Here is a 13573-nt window from a genome sequence, read left to right on the forward strand (position 1 = left end):
GAAGGATTTGTTTTTAAAACTGATGTGATATTTGGTTTCTGGCTTTCAGTATGAATTTTAATTTGGAGTCCACTCTCCTAGCATGCATAAGAAATAGCAAATCAGTACATCCAGTTGTGTTTGACTTGTTACCTTTGGCACAAAGCTTCAGCATCTCTTTTTAGCTTTTCGATACACAAGCCCAAAGTAAAAGCCTTTTAGAGTGAAAATGTGCCTTTCTGTTTTCCAATAAGATTTCAGGACCATTTCCTTTAGTCTCTGGCTTACAACGTCAGCCCAAAACTCAGCATAGTTGGCTGAGGCAAAATTGCATCAAATCCTGAACATTTTCCAATCTAAAGTCCAGAATTCAAGTCCAGCCACTGCCACTCGGGATAAGCTCATTCCTTCTGGCCTGATCAATGCTTAGCAAATAAAATCTGGCTGTTCGAAAGATTGAGGACATGATAAACTCAGACACTTGCCCATATCACAGTGTGGCTGTTTAAACAAGACCGAGTTGTTCATTAACACTGATAGCCTTTAAAAGAAATCCTCCCTTGCATCTAAGCTTGATTAAGGCCTCTTGCCTCTCAAATTGCACTGTCAAAGAGTGAGCAACTGCAAAGTAATCAGGGTTGATATCCTAGTTTCTACTCTGGGGGGAAAGTGTATTTTTTTTGGTGAGCTTTGAAATCTCAAAGTGGCAACAGTTGGTGAGTGTTTGTATGAAATGTGCAGTGGTCTCTGCAGTGCTCTCTCATTCCTCTGAGCCCCTGTCTGCTGGAATTTCTCACACGGAGAAAGTTATCTGTTCTTTAAACAAGAAAATGTAAATTAATGTGTCTTTTGTAGGAAACGTGCTGAATAAGGATCTCCTACAGACCTAGTTCTGTCTGTAGGCTGATACAGTTCCTGGACTTGAGCCACTCATTTTTCTCCCTACAGTCAAAAACATTCATTATAGCCTACGTAGCTTTACTGAAGTCCACCAGCTTTGTTTGCAATAAAGACTCCAGCCTTTTGGAGACTTTGCTATCTTTTCTGGTATGCTATCTTGATAAAGATACCAGCCCTAATCCTTCCATCATGACAAATGCGTTTTGTCCATCCTTTCATCACATCACAGAATCTCCCTTGCTAGATATGGGGCACCACAGCAAGGAATTTTGACTAATCGGGACTCTTCTTATTATTTTTGTGTAGGCATTAAGTAAATGGGTTGGATAAGAGGAGCAGGCACTGTCCCCTCATCAGTTTCCCAATATTTATAAAACGTATGGCAGGAGCAATCCTTGTGCTCTGAGTACAATGCATCTAACTCTCTTTGGATGAGTGATGTGCGGGAGGAAAGGTTCCTTTTTTATCTCATTCTTTCAGAACCCCCACTATCTTAATTTTTTTTAAGCAAAAAAACTAATGCATCCCATAAGCAGGCACTTCAGAGCTCATGGACAAATTATGCAGAACAGGCAGCTTTCTAGCTGTTTTCTCTCTCAGCTGTGCTTTCCTAAAGAGAATAATCATAGAAACCATAGGGTCATGGCTGAACCCTTTATAGTTGTGTGTTATATTAAAACAGTAAATCACTTTCATGAGTGTGCTTTTTCTGTGTGGAAGCTGTTGTGTAATTTAGTCCAAAGTCAGCTGAACATCTCTAGTTACTTCAGAGATAGCGTATCCTACAGATGGCTTCAATTACTACTTATTCAGGGCTGTCTAAAGCAAGTAGCCAGTCTGATTGTTTAGTAAGTGTCAGTTAGAAATATCTCTATGTATGCACATGAAGTGTGGCCTTCAGACCTGTTGTGCTCTGCTAGGTAATACCACCAAAATGGCTTGACATGGGGTTTTAATTTATGTTCTTCTTGCTCCACCTTTTTTACCCCGTATTGGAAGCAGGCACAATACCTGGGGCTTGTGGGATGGCCAGCCCCAAACCTGTGCATCTGTTTGAAGAACAAAAATAATAATCTTTCTTAAGCAGTTATTATGGATTTTACAGAGAGTATTTTCAATGTTCAAAGCTTGGCTCAGGCCAATTCTTCTGCTTCCAATTAGCGTGGATTTAGGAATAGCACTCAAACATGAACATGGTTTAGGAACTTCACTGGCTGCAGTCCTTTGAGAAGTAGCAGGGCCTTTTTAGTTAAACCAGTATTGGAGGTAAATGTGCTTTATTACTTCACAATAAAGATGTTTCTTAATAAGTGAATACAGAATAACAAAGAGAATATTTTGAAGAAAAGACAGGCTGTAATCATTCGTTGAGGTGGTCTGTGAAAGCAAATGGTTTGTGATACATACTGTAGGACAGGACATGCATAGGACCAAACAACATAAATACATAGAATTTGATTATAATGTGCATATGTAAAAATGAGAATCTATATATTACACAAAATAATAAGCACAGAATAACTAAATCATGTGCAACCAGTGAATCGGTGAAAGTGTTCTTGTAAATTACACTTTTTACAGAGTGAGACTGTTATGTCTAATCTGGTGACATTTAATAAAGTATATTCCTGGATTCAAACAGGTAGTGGAACGGCCTGAGTAACAGCATTGATGAGGAAGCAATTTCATCACTGTTGCCTTGCTTCTTCCAGTAGAATTGCAGCTGGTTCCTGCTGGCCTGGTTAAGCTGGAATCAAGATCCTTGCCTCAAGAAAGCTGTAAATATCTTCTCTTACAAGCACTGCATTCACCTGTGATGGAAGCAGAAACACACCACATACATATGTTACTAATTTGCTGCTTCTTGGCAAAAATTTGCACTCCTAAAGAGTTCACTATGTTGTAATAAACCTGGAGAACAAAGAAATTGCTATTTCCCCACATACAAGACATGAGTAATCCCCAGAGTGGAGTTAACATTTGGGGAACAGAGGAAGAACTCTAGTGCTGGCAACATCTGCCTGGCATGTGCAGTCACATCCTTCACAGCTGAGCTACCTTTCATGAGCATTTCTTGCAATGAAGGTGGAAGAAATAATTGTTTTTAAGTGCCCTAGATAAGTTGATCTCTTTTCTTTAGCTGGCAGGAGAAGTTTAATGCTCTCAGGTTTACAAAATTAGTAAGAAGGAACTTGCAGAAACATCTAATTGTGAAGTTCTTTAGCCATTGATTTTTCCATGCTGCAATTCTCTTTATTATTTCTGCTGCTTCCATTGCTGCTCCCATTCATGGACTGGGGCATAGCCAGCAAAGAGTCTGGACAAATTGTCCATCTGTCTGCACTCTTGCTTGGACTCTAAAAGGGTTTGGATCCACAGCTTAAAACCTGCGTAGTCAGTTGCCCTTTGAATACTTCTTTATGAAAATCACAAAGGTGGTGGAATCATATATAACTAAAGGAAATACATGCATCATACCTTCCTTGTCTCTAACTGCCTGGACGCTGTTCAGTATTGGTATTTAAGGACGAGACCTTTAATAGATCATTCTCTTTTCCACTTCTGTTGGCTAAAGTGGAGCAACTCCTTTTCTAACACCATCTTCTGTCAATTTCTTATATAAAGTGTGGGTGTGCATTTAAAAAAATTCCAGTGGAAATTGCAGACCTGTTTTAAATAATGGGGGAAATGATAATAATAAAAAAAGAACTCCCCAATAGAATTTCATATAATTTCACACTACCACACAGGAATGGTCATTCCCAGACACTAGCAACTTTACACAAAAATATGTGGCATGGGAAGTGTAGTATTATAAAATATACTGGGTTTTATTCTGAAAGTAAGTTTGCTTATACCCACAGTTCAATTCCAATGCCTTTGTGTTGGGCAATTTTGTTTGCAAGCACAGTTGTAGCCCAGTATCCATAATCCAAGTACAAGTTTTCTTTTTCAGCAGAGTCCTTGATAACAGAGGGCCATACAAATCCCAGGAATGTGCCATCACCACGTCCATGTGCCTGTGGGAAGGATCTCCACAAACAGATGTTACACGTGGTTAGAAATCTCCGTAGAAGCAAAACTTTAACACATCACTTATTGTGCTTGGAAATCCACAAAAATACATATATTATGAAATCAAAGGGTTCTCTGAAAAGTATATAAACTGGGAAAAGGATGTCCATAATTATTCTGCAGCAAAGGTTTTCAGGCTGTATATCCCTGTATGCATGGAGAGTGCAGTGCAAAGGCTTTCCTGGTGATGTTTGTCTTTAGGTGCATTAAGAGACATTTCCCTGGTGCTATGTGGATTCAAACTGAAGATTTTTCTCTTGTCACTTAATGTGCTGAATGATCTGACATGAACTTTTGAATCTCACAGGACACTGAGCCTTTCCCTTTGCTAATTACAGTTTTTATGACTTGCTGGAGGGGCTGTTTGTGAAGGGATGCATGCAGCTATGTCTCAAAAGTATTTCTTTTACAGAGGGAGGAAAGATTAATTTGTTCTACTGGGGAAAATGTGACTTTCTTCTCTTCTGTAACATCAGTGATAAAATCCTTTGGGAGAGAGGGGAAATATTACTTAGGAAGTCTGAAATTTCAAGCCTTACCTCTGATCAGACTCTTCCTTGAACTCTTGAAATATGTTCCAAGTTTGCAGAATTAGCAAGATGGCAGTTCAGAAGGTTCTTGCAGCTCTTGTGTTAGTAATTTTTTAGGTCTTGTGTTTTTCTTCATTTTAATGGGTATGCTTACCCTTGAACTGAAAAGTCAAGTTACTAAGGCTAAGTGAACACTGCTTTTCAGATCCTGTGGTTATTCCTAACACACAAGGTAAAATCTCCCCTGGGGTGACCTCTTCAATTCTAGGTCTAGACCTTCAGGCTGTCTTATGCAGGTCTCTGCTGCAAAGGGAAAGAATACTGTGCTGATTGGAGGCCTGTTGCTGCCTCTGGACAAAAAGCCGAAGTCCCTACTTGGCAAAATGAGGAGACATTTTAGCAAAGTGGAAACACAAATCCTGTGTAAGATCCATCTTGGAGAAGGCAGGTTGTCTATCTCAGTACTGAATGAACTGATGTTTTCCAAAGCACCAGAGCACCATTCCAGCAGTAGGCTGTACAGAGCCACTTCTTGTTCTTCTAATTGTGTGCAGTTTAATTTGCCACAGGTGGGTGAAGCATCAGCTGTGCATTCTGGATTTTTTAGTCTGAAACCTGGAATTCTCTGGACCACTGGCAGCTTGCTTGTTGAAACATCAACTTGTGTACAGCCAGAGCTCAAACCTGTGGTCACTTTCCATGACAAAGATGACAGAAACTGTTATTGTTAAATCTCAGAGCAAATAAGTAGCTTTTAAACTGCTCTGATGCACATGGATGTCTGTCACAGCTTCTGGTAAATTGTGATGCAGTACCTGCAAACCAGGGATGCAACCACATTCCCACTTTCTCTCTGGAATGGCTGTAGGCTGTTGGTGAACAAAGCCTCTGCCTGTGCCCCTTCAGGGTGACATCTGTGTGCTAAAGAAAGCATACTTGATGATTCGGTAGTTGGAAATTACTTAAATATCCTCAAGGTTGTATCTCGTGTTTGAGAGAGACCTGAATGTGTGCTGAATACTGATCATCCCTGATTTCTTATATGGCCCAGGATATACTATTTGGATTTAAGAAATGAGCCATATCTTAAAGAAAATAATTCTTGGTGTCTGACTGATCATCTGTGACCAGGCATGTCTTTAAGTCTGTTTTAGATTTTTTTTTATTATTATTATTTATTGCAGATTGTTTCAGTGGTAATTATGTAGTCCAGTAGATGTAGTAAAACGACAAATAATCTAGATTTAATTGGATACTCTTTGCATTGCAGTAACTTGCTTTAGGGAAAGAACACAGATTTTGGGACCTCTATTTCTTCCTTTGCTTACTGTACAAAGCAAAAAGTGTAAGATACAGTGATAGGCTGCTAGTTCACATTTTATAGTGAAACTGAAAAATTGCCCCAGAATAAGGATGGAGATTGAGATATCTTCTTTCGCACAAACCTGAAACAAGGTAGGGAATGAAATGCTGGAAAACTGGGGAAAACTCCGGGCAATTTTTCTTTGTTTCCTGAAGGACAAGACAACTTCATGAAGATGCTTCTTATTATGTGTTATAAATGCTACCGAATATCACCAGCTGGATATTCTATTGCATCACAGATGGATGTTGTATTTACAGAAATCTAAGCACCAATATGGGCATGGAGAGTGCACCTGAGAAGTACCCAGCCTTACCCCTTTTGAAGCACAGTGGTAGGACTGTGGAAGGAAAGCTGCACTGCTTTATTCCTGTGTGACCCTTCTCTTTGGATCAAATGGAGAATTTGAACCTATGAGGCAGAAAATTTTGTATCTTCATGCCAATGTGACGACTTACCATAATTTTTATGTGTAAAGATGAAATATGTGCTTCCCCAGTGAAATGCTTGCAGTCACTGTCTGGGGATGTTTCTTATTGTTTTGTGTGTGTTGTGGATAAATAGTGTTGACTGGACAGTAATTGCTTTCCTTACCAAAACCTGAATTTAGTTTTCATTTAGGTTTGAAGGAGAAGGAAATTGCCTTGTTTTTTTTTCCATTATTTCCTTTCATTATTTGGGAAAGAATGCAATAACTGTCTCCCAGAAAGTAAGTTGAGTCATGAGCAAAGCACTTACCTGAAGCGAGAACAAGGTGAAAGGATGGGGTCATGGTGCTGCCAAGGAATGGTTCTTTGCCTGTGCCTCTTTCAGACCATCCCAAAGCTAAATTTTCCTCTTGAGAATACCTGCATCAGGCTGTTTCCATATGACTGAGTTTTGACCAAGCCCTCAGTTCTTCAGCAGGAAAAATATTTTGTTGAAGTAGTTTTTTACCACTTCTGATGAAAGCAGTAAATAATTTCACAGATATAAAAAATTAAAGGCAAGACAAATCTTAGGAGCTAAGCATCTATGCTGAAAATAATAAACCAATGATGAGTCTGTGAATCAGCAGGGTTGCAAGCTCTGGTTCCTGGGATTCATCTGAGAGCTGCCTGCAACACTTGTGTAGTTACAGATTTGAAAAATTGTGTGAGAACACAATCTCTTTCCATAAGCAGAAGGACTACTAAGGAGATGTGTATCTGAAAATGTAGTATTGACTTTGAAATATCAGAAGTGTTTTAATGAAGAAGGCTTTTAGCATGCATTTCACATCTTCACTGTGCAGTTCTGATCACGTTGAATCTGGTGATAGATTTCTTCCACATGCTAAAGAGTTCTGGTTGCGTATCTGCAGTTCAGGTCCTTCAGGTCCTCTTCTCAGTGTTATCTAGCAAATGTAGGTTCAGCCTGGGGTTGAATTGAAGCTTATTGCTTTTTAAAAACAACCCAGCTTGGGAAAAACCTGCTTGCAAACATGAGAAAGTAACAAAATGTGCTAACTGGCTTCTTCGGAAAAAAACATAAGCACCGAAACTTTTCACAGGGGGTATTTCGCCAGGAAGTGTGTCAGTGTGATATACAGACCTACACTCTGTGTCTCATCTGAGAATGGGGAGTTTTCACGGGGGTGGGCAGAAACCTCCGTTCCCTGCCCTCAGTCCCAGACACACAGTATGAGCGCAGCCCTTTAGGGCTTTTTCTTTTTCCCGTCCTCTTTTTACACAATGGGGCGGTCGCTCTCCATTATTGATGGCTCAAGTGCTTACCGGGGGCAGGATTGGGCAGATAAGCTATGTTTTGTCAAAGCTTGCTGTAAATACTTTCGGGTGCTTAAACTCAGTTGAGGAAATGCTGAAAGCATTATTGCAGAAACCAAGTGGGAGATGTTTGGTTTCGAGCTAAAACAGGATATTTTCTCTTCTTGCATAGTTTTCCACCGCTTAAAGTGAGGGTGAAAGCAATGAACTGGAGAACTGCAGAGCAGGCGGGTCTGAAGAGCGGGAGACCAGGTGAGGAGGGCGGCGGCTCGAGGATCGCGGGGATTCGGTGCAGCCCGGGGAGTGGGTGCAGCCCGGAGTCTCGGAACAGCTCCGGGAAGAAGGTGCAGCCCAGGGTCTCGGTCATTCCGGGGGTCGGTGCAGCCCTGGCGTTCGGTGCAGCCCCGGGGCTGGGTACAGCCCCGGGGGTGGGTGCAGTCCGGAGTGTCGGTGCAGCCCGGACCCCGCGCGGGAGCGGTGCCCGCCGGGCGGCGCTGCGGGGCCGGGGCGGGCGGGCGGCGGCGCCTCCGCCCCTGCCGGGCGGGCGGGGAGGGGCCGGGGCTGAGCCCCGCTCGCTCCGCTCCGCTCTGCCGGCTGCTCGCAGGGCAGCGTCCGCCGCCGGCTCGGGGCGGGAGGTGTCGGGCGGTCGCGGGACGGCGGGCAGCGCCCTTGGGCAGCACAGGTACAGCTCCCCGCGGGACTCCCGGCCCGCACGGCTCCCTTTGTTCCGCGGGACCGGGGGCTCCGGCAGCCCGCGCGGGACACGCCGCGGGGATGGGGAAGGAACGGGGTGGTGTGTGGGGGCTCGGCGCCGGGTCTCCTGCGAGGAGGGAGCGGCGGTGCCGAGCACGGGAGCCCCGGCGCCTCCTGGGCGCCCCTTCCCCTCGCGAAACTGCGGCTTCGGGACGCTCTGCGTGCGCGGTGGCTGGCGGTGAGCGTCTGCTGGGGGGCAGCGGGGCTGGGACAGCTTCCTTTGGGCATGAACGCCGGGCGCACACACGCAGGGACGGTCCGGGGCTTGCTCCCTCAAATATGAGAGAGTGTGTGTGTGTGCGTGCTCTTTCTGGGAAGAGAGCGTGGCATCTGTTTCTTCTTGTCCAAAATAATTACCCTGTGTGCGCGGCTTTGCTGAATTCAAAAGAGCGGGCTCGGGTGTGGGGCTCGGGGGAGCCGTGGGAAGAGTGCTGGTAACTTGGAGCAGGATGATGGATTCTGCTGTCGGGTAACACTTGGAGAGGAGACTTGAGGAAGGGCTTTCCAGGGCAGGGTCATTGTCCCAGAGAACTTCCCTAAGGGGACGGGTTGGTGTAGCCTCCCAACGAAGAGTGCCTGTCTGCACCCATGGAGGCTGTTGGGATTCGGTGTGGGACATCTGCTGCCGCTATGTTTTGGGAAGGACATCCCTTTGTTCCTCGGAGTGGCCAGACTCCCCGGTGGAAAACAATGGCCTCCCTAGCAGAGCCATAGCGAGTGGGGCTGGCGGTGCAGTCACGAAGTGGTCCACTGCTCACTTGCCTTGCCCACGGTACCTATGTGCTCACACGTCCGTGCCCACGTGTGCTGTTTGCTTTTTCGAGTAATTTAAAGCCTCGGAATTTCAGACCATGTCATTAAATCTGTTGCTATGTATTTAGTCAGAACCACTGTTCTAAAGGGCGAATGTAACAGTAAACGAAATAATAGACAACTACTCTTAAAATTTATTTTAGAGAAACTATTTAAAATATATCCAGATTGGAAACGACCACTGGCGTAAAGGTCAGGTAAAACGCCTGACTTTGCAATTTTTGTGTCGAATCATGAGTCTTCCATATCCGTCTGTCCTATTGTTAATTGTGAATTAAGGCTGGCAACAAGCTGCCCATCCTTCCCTGGATGAATCATCACTTTGTCAAGCCCTGTGTCAAAAACAAGGCTTTCCCCAAAAGTGTGCAGTGTTAGAGAACAGAAACAGTCCAACCCATCTGTTAAAGTTCAATCCTTGGCTGCTTTTAAACATATGAAAGGTAATGACATTCTTCTCATCATGTGCTTTCATATCCAGTTGTCCCACGCCTGAGTTTAAGAATGTCTTTAATTTAGTGCTTAATGCAATGTGCTGCCTCTGGCTTGATTTTGTGTGAAGGTGTAAGGGTTGGAGCATTCTCATTATTCCCAAAGTAACATAAAATGGTCATTGCTTATGTTGGTGTGTAGCAACTACTGGTGTGTTAGGCTGCCACAAGCTCCCCTATATCCTTAGGAAAGATCTTTCTGAAGCAGTGTGGTGTGGGGTATCTAAACTGCTTCTGGCTCCTTATGGGCACCACAGACAGATTGAGTGCTCAACAAAGTCAAGGTGAAAGGACTCATGGTAGCATCTTAAATCACAGAAGCTTGCCTTTTTGCTTTACTCCTTTTTCTTTGGTAAGAAACCTTGTTAAATCACACCTGTGGGGAGGAACTCTGAAGAAATTATGCCAGGGGCTGGTAGTTTAGCTCTGTGTGTTAGCCCTCTCAAGCATTGTGCAAGACTTGATGTAATTGCCTTCAGAAGGGCAAATGTACGTTGCAAGCCTCCTAGTGCTTCTGGGGGAAGGGAAAATAAAAAGTCTGGCAAATGAGGAGAGGAAGTGGGAGAGAGAAATTGGAAACATAAGCAAAGCCATTAATTTTTCCCACTGTGCACTCTCTTAAGAAAATGCTGGCAACATACTGGAGATACTCTGCCTCATAGAAGTGTCAGGGACTTGCTTCACATGATTCTCTGAGATCATCTGGTTTCCCTGAGCTCTGTGGGAACAGAAATTCCTCATGTTGGAGTCTGATCTCATCTTCCTTCAGCAGCAGTAGTAGCAGTGGCTTGGGAATTGGAGAGGAAGGTGAAGAAAGTGCCAGTGGGACGGTTTGGAGAAAAGCTTAGTTCTGGTGTAGGCCAAGCTGGACACTGTGTTTCCTCCTCATTTGCCTTGTGTGGTCAGAGCTGGGACAAATGCTAACATACCCACTGAAGTTCATTGCCCTTTCAGACTGCTGAGCTTATTTAGCACATCTCCTGTGCTGGACTGTCCTATAAATCTTACCCTATATTTCATTCATCCTTTTTTACTGTACTAATGAACAGCAAACTGAAATGGAAAGTGGTGACTTGAGTGACTGTATGCATCAAGCTTGGGGAATATTCCCTTATAGCAATGTAGTTAGTCTATTAAATTCTCAGAGCCTTCTAAGTAGCCTCTTCTGTTTGTTGTGAGACTACTGGCAAAAATTTTAGGAAGGCTGAAGTAGTGATCAGCAGTCCTGGAGTCTGTAACTTGATCTACAGCTTTTTCTCCTCAACTGGGAAAGGAAGTAACAGCTCTTATTACAGCCTTATGTAACCTCTCCATTCATATCCTCCAAAAAAGAAGGAAACCAGAGCTTGATTTCTGGTGTGTAAGCTAACATCAAGGCATGCTTTGTCATAAAGAAGCAGTAAAGAATAATATTAATTTTCTTTTGTTTTGCAGTTCCTAGAATGAAAAAAAGACCCCAAAACCCACTGTCCTCCCAAAACTTAAACATTTTCATTTTGTGCTGATGGGATAGTGGAAAGCTCTGCAACTCTTTGTTGCAGCTGTGAAGTAGCTGTTAAAGAGGATATGGAACTGAAGATCTTTGTGAATCCTGGTGTGTCTGAGCAGTAACCTCAAAACATTCACCCTTTGCAGTTGTGCCCCAGTTTGCCTGTGGCTTGTGAAAGCTTTGGTCTTTTGGTGTGTATTACTCCAGATTTTGGTTCTAAACAATGTGGAGACAAGGATCTCTCTTTTTTTTTTTTTGTTTTTTTTGGGTTTTTTTTTGGTTTTTTTTGTTTGTTTGTTTGTTTATTTTGTTTTGGTTAGCTAGTTAGTTTGTTTCCCGTTAGTGGTATAGGTTTTAGAGAAAACTGTACAGAAAGTTAATTTGTTTGTCTCTCCCAACTCCTTTTTACTGGGAAATTTCCCATATGATATCACCAAGTAAGCTTGTATCCATTTCTTGATAGAAATTTTAAGTCTGATAGCAAAGTCACTGTGGTGATGAAAGAGTTTCAGTGAGAAAGACTAGGGCTTCAAAATACATTTGAAGAGGCGAAGAATAATTATGAATTCCCCTTTTCAGATGCAAACTGGTTGGGGAATTCTATGTAGACAGTACAGTGGGAGTAGTGGACTCCGGAGGCCAGAGCAGCATCTTTTTTCTCCAGTGCTCCAGCTTTTGGGAGGAAAGCAATAGAGAGGTGGTCTCCAGCCTAAATAGCCATATTTAACATTTCAGCAAACAAGCTGAAGGCTCAAGATAAGGAATCCAAATATCCGGAGTCCCAAGGAGTAAGGGTGAGAAACATTCACTGTCACTAAGGTTTTTTTTTTCCTTTGCAGGGGTGGGGAGTAGGAGTATCCTGGGCCTTAGGTAATTGCCTCTGGCTTTGTGCAGTGCTGCCTTGGAATTGCTTCTTTCAGTGTGGGTGCACTAACAAACTTCTCCTTGTTCTCCCTGTCTTGGAGAGGCAGCAGCCCTTCCAAGGGTCTTATGTTGCCAGAAATCCTTATGTTGTTGGACAAGAGATCCATGAAAGCAAAAGATACCAGGAGGAAAGTAAGAGCATATATCAAGGAGAAAAAGAGCAGATCATGATGAGAAATAGGTGGTGAGTAACAGAAGGGTTGGTGTGTTCTGTACCATCAGAAATGCTTGCTGTAGATGTCTTTATTTTTTAAATGGAAGCAGCAAGGAAAGACTCATCTTTCCTGCTGTAAGCAGAAACCAGTTTTTGAAAGTCTGTGACTGCAGCCTGGTCAGCATTGGTACAAATTTACTGGGCCCACAAATATGCTCTGTATGGGAGCTCTCTTGCTGTTTGCTTTATCTTCTTTTTCTGTAATGTTCTGTAATTTTCATAGTTTGTACACTCCAAAGTGCTTCTGGGGCTACTTTTAATTGCAATAAGGGTCCAAATATAAAATTAAAATACCAATAATTAAACTGTAGTATTTGCTACAATGGAAAGAAAAACAGGTAGAGAGCCATGACATCCTGAAATGCTTTGTCACATCCTGAAAAGTTTCTGTTCTTTTTTATGTGTTTTCTTTATGGAGTCTGTTCTCCTTTTGCCTACAAGAATATACTGGTGTTTGAAGATCTCTGTAAAGACTGGGCCTTAAGGCAACCACCAGTTTTTATGCACAATGGAGCATATGCAATGTCCTGATACTGTGCTTAAATCCTTGCCAGTAACCTTTGAGAACCTGCACCTCACAAATGAGGAAACTGCTGGGTGAAGAAGTGTTGAATTCTGTATCTTGGGAAAGCACAAGCAAAGGAAGTTACACTTACTCTCTGTATTTTAATGCCTTTGTGTTAAAACAATTTGAAGCACAATTAAGTGTATCCTTTTAGATCAAAGAGGATCTTGATCTTAAAGTCCTTATTGCATAAGGACTCTGAGAATGACACTGTAGTGAGAAGTCAGTCCTGCTTTTAGGAGAACTGTTGAAGGGAGTGAGTTGCTATTAATCCTCTCCATTTTTCCTCTATGGAAGCAAACAAGCAGCTTAACACAGAGACCCTGGTGATGCTGGTGAAGAGATGAAGAGGTTCTGTTTTTTCTGACACTCTGGGAACCAGTTCACTGTGCACCGAATAGCTTTGCTGAAGCTTCATGTTTGAGGGCTGAGGAGAAAGGTTTTCCAAGCAGAGCTCCAGCTTATCTGATATGAAAGAATGGATACCTTGGATGTCTAACTTCTAGCAAAAATAACAGCTGCTCTACCTTTTCATCAGGAGAGGCTTGGAGAGAGGGCAGTAGAAAGGTGGTAGAGGTTGAAAGGCAGATTGTATTTGGGAATAGTTAAGCCTACAAGCTAAGCAAGTGGTTGCTTGAGTGTCTGAAGACCCTTCCTAAGTTTTATGTCTGTGAGTAGGTCTGTGACTGATGGAGCAGTTGAGACCTGTTGTGCAGAGTAAGCTAGGGAAGTGCT

General features: G+C 43.0%; 1 protein-coding gene across 6 annotated transcripts in view; it reads left to right on the forward strand.

The window, feature by feature from the left end:
* Positions 1-13573, forward strand: part of MYO1B (myosin IB) — a 172387-nt gene that overhangs the window by 61917 nt on the left and 96897 nt on the right. For 3 of the 6 annotated variants that reach the window (XM_085066038.1, XM_085066036.1, XM_085066037.1), the window contains exon 2: positions 7765-7844. The gene's annotated coding sequence lies outside the window, so the exon portion shown is untranslated. Of the gene's footprint in view, positions 1-7764; positions 7845-8137; positions 8275-13573 lie in introns of those variants that run through there. The other 3 variants (XM_085066035.1, XM_085066039.1, XM_085066040.1) reach the window with 1 other exon arrangement.

This window comes from Lichenostomus cassidix, chromosome 7, assembly GCF_008360975.1.
Source record: "Lichenostomus cassidix isolate B80296 chromosome 7, HeHo_3.0, whole genome shotgun sequence".
In the NCBI taxonomy this organism is placed as follows: domain Eukaryota; kingdom Metazoa; phylum Chordata; class Aves; order Passeriformes; family Meliphagidae; genus Lichenostomus; species Lichenostomus cassidix.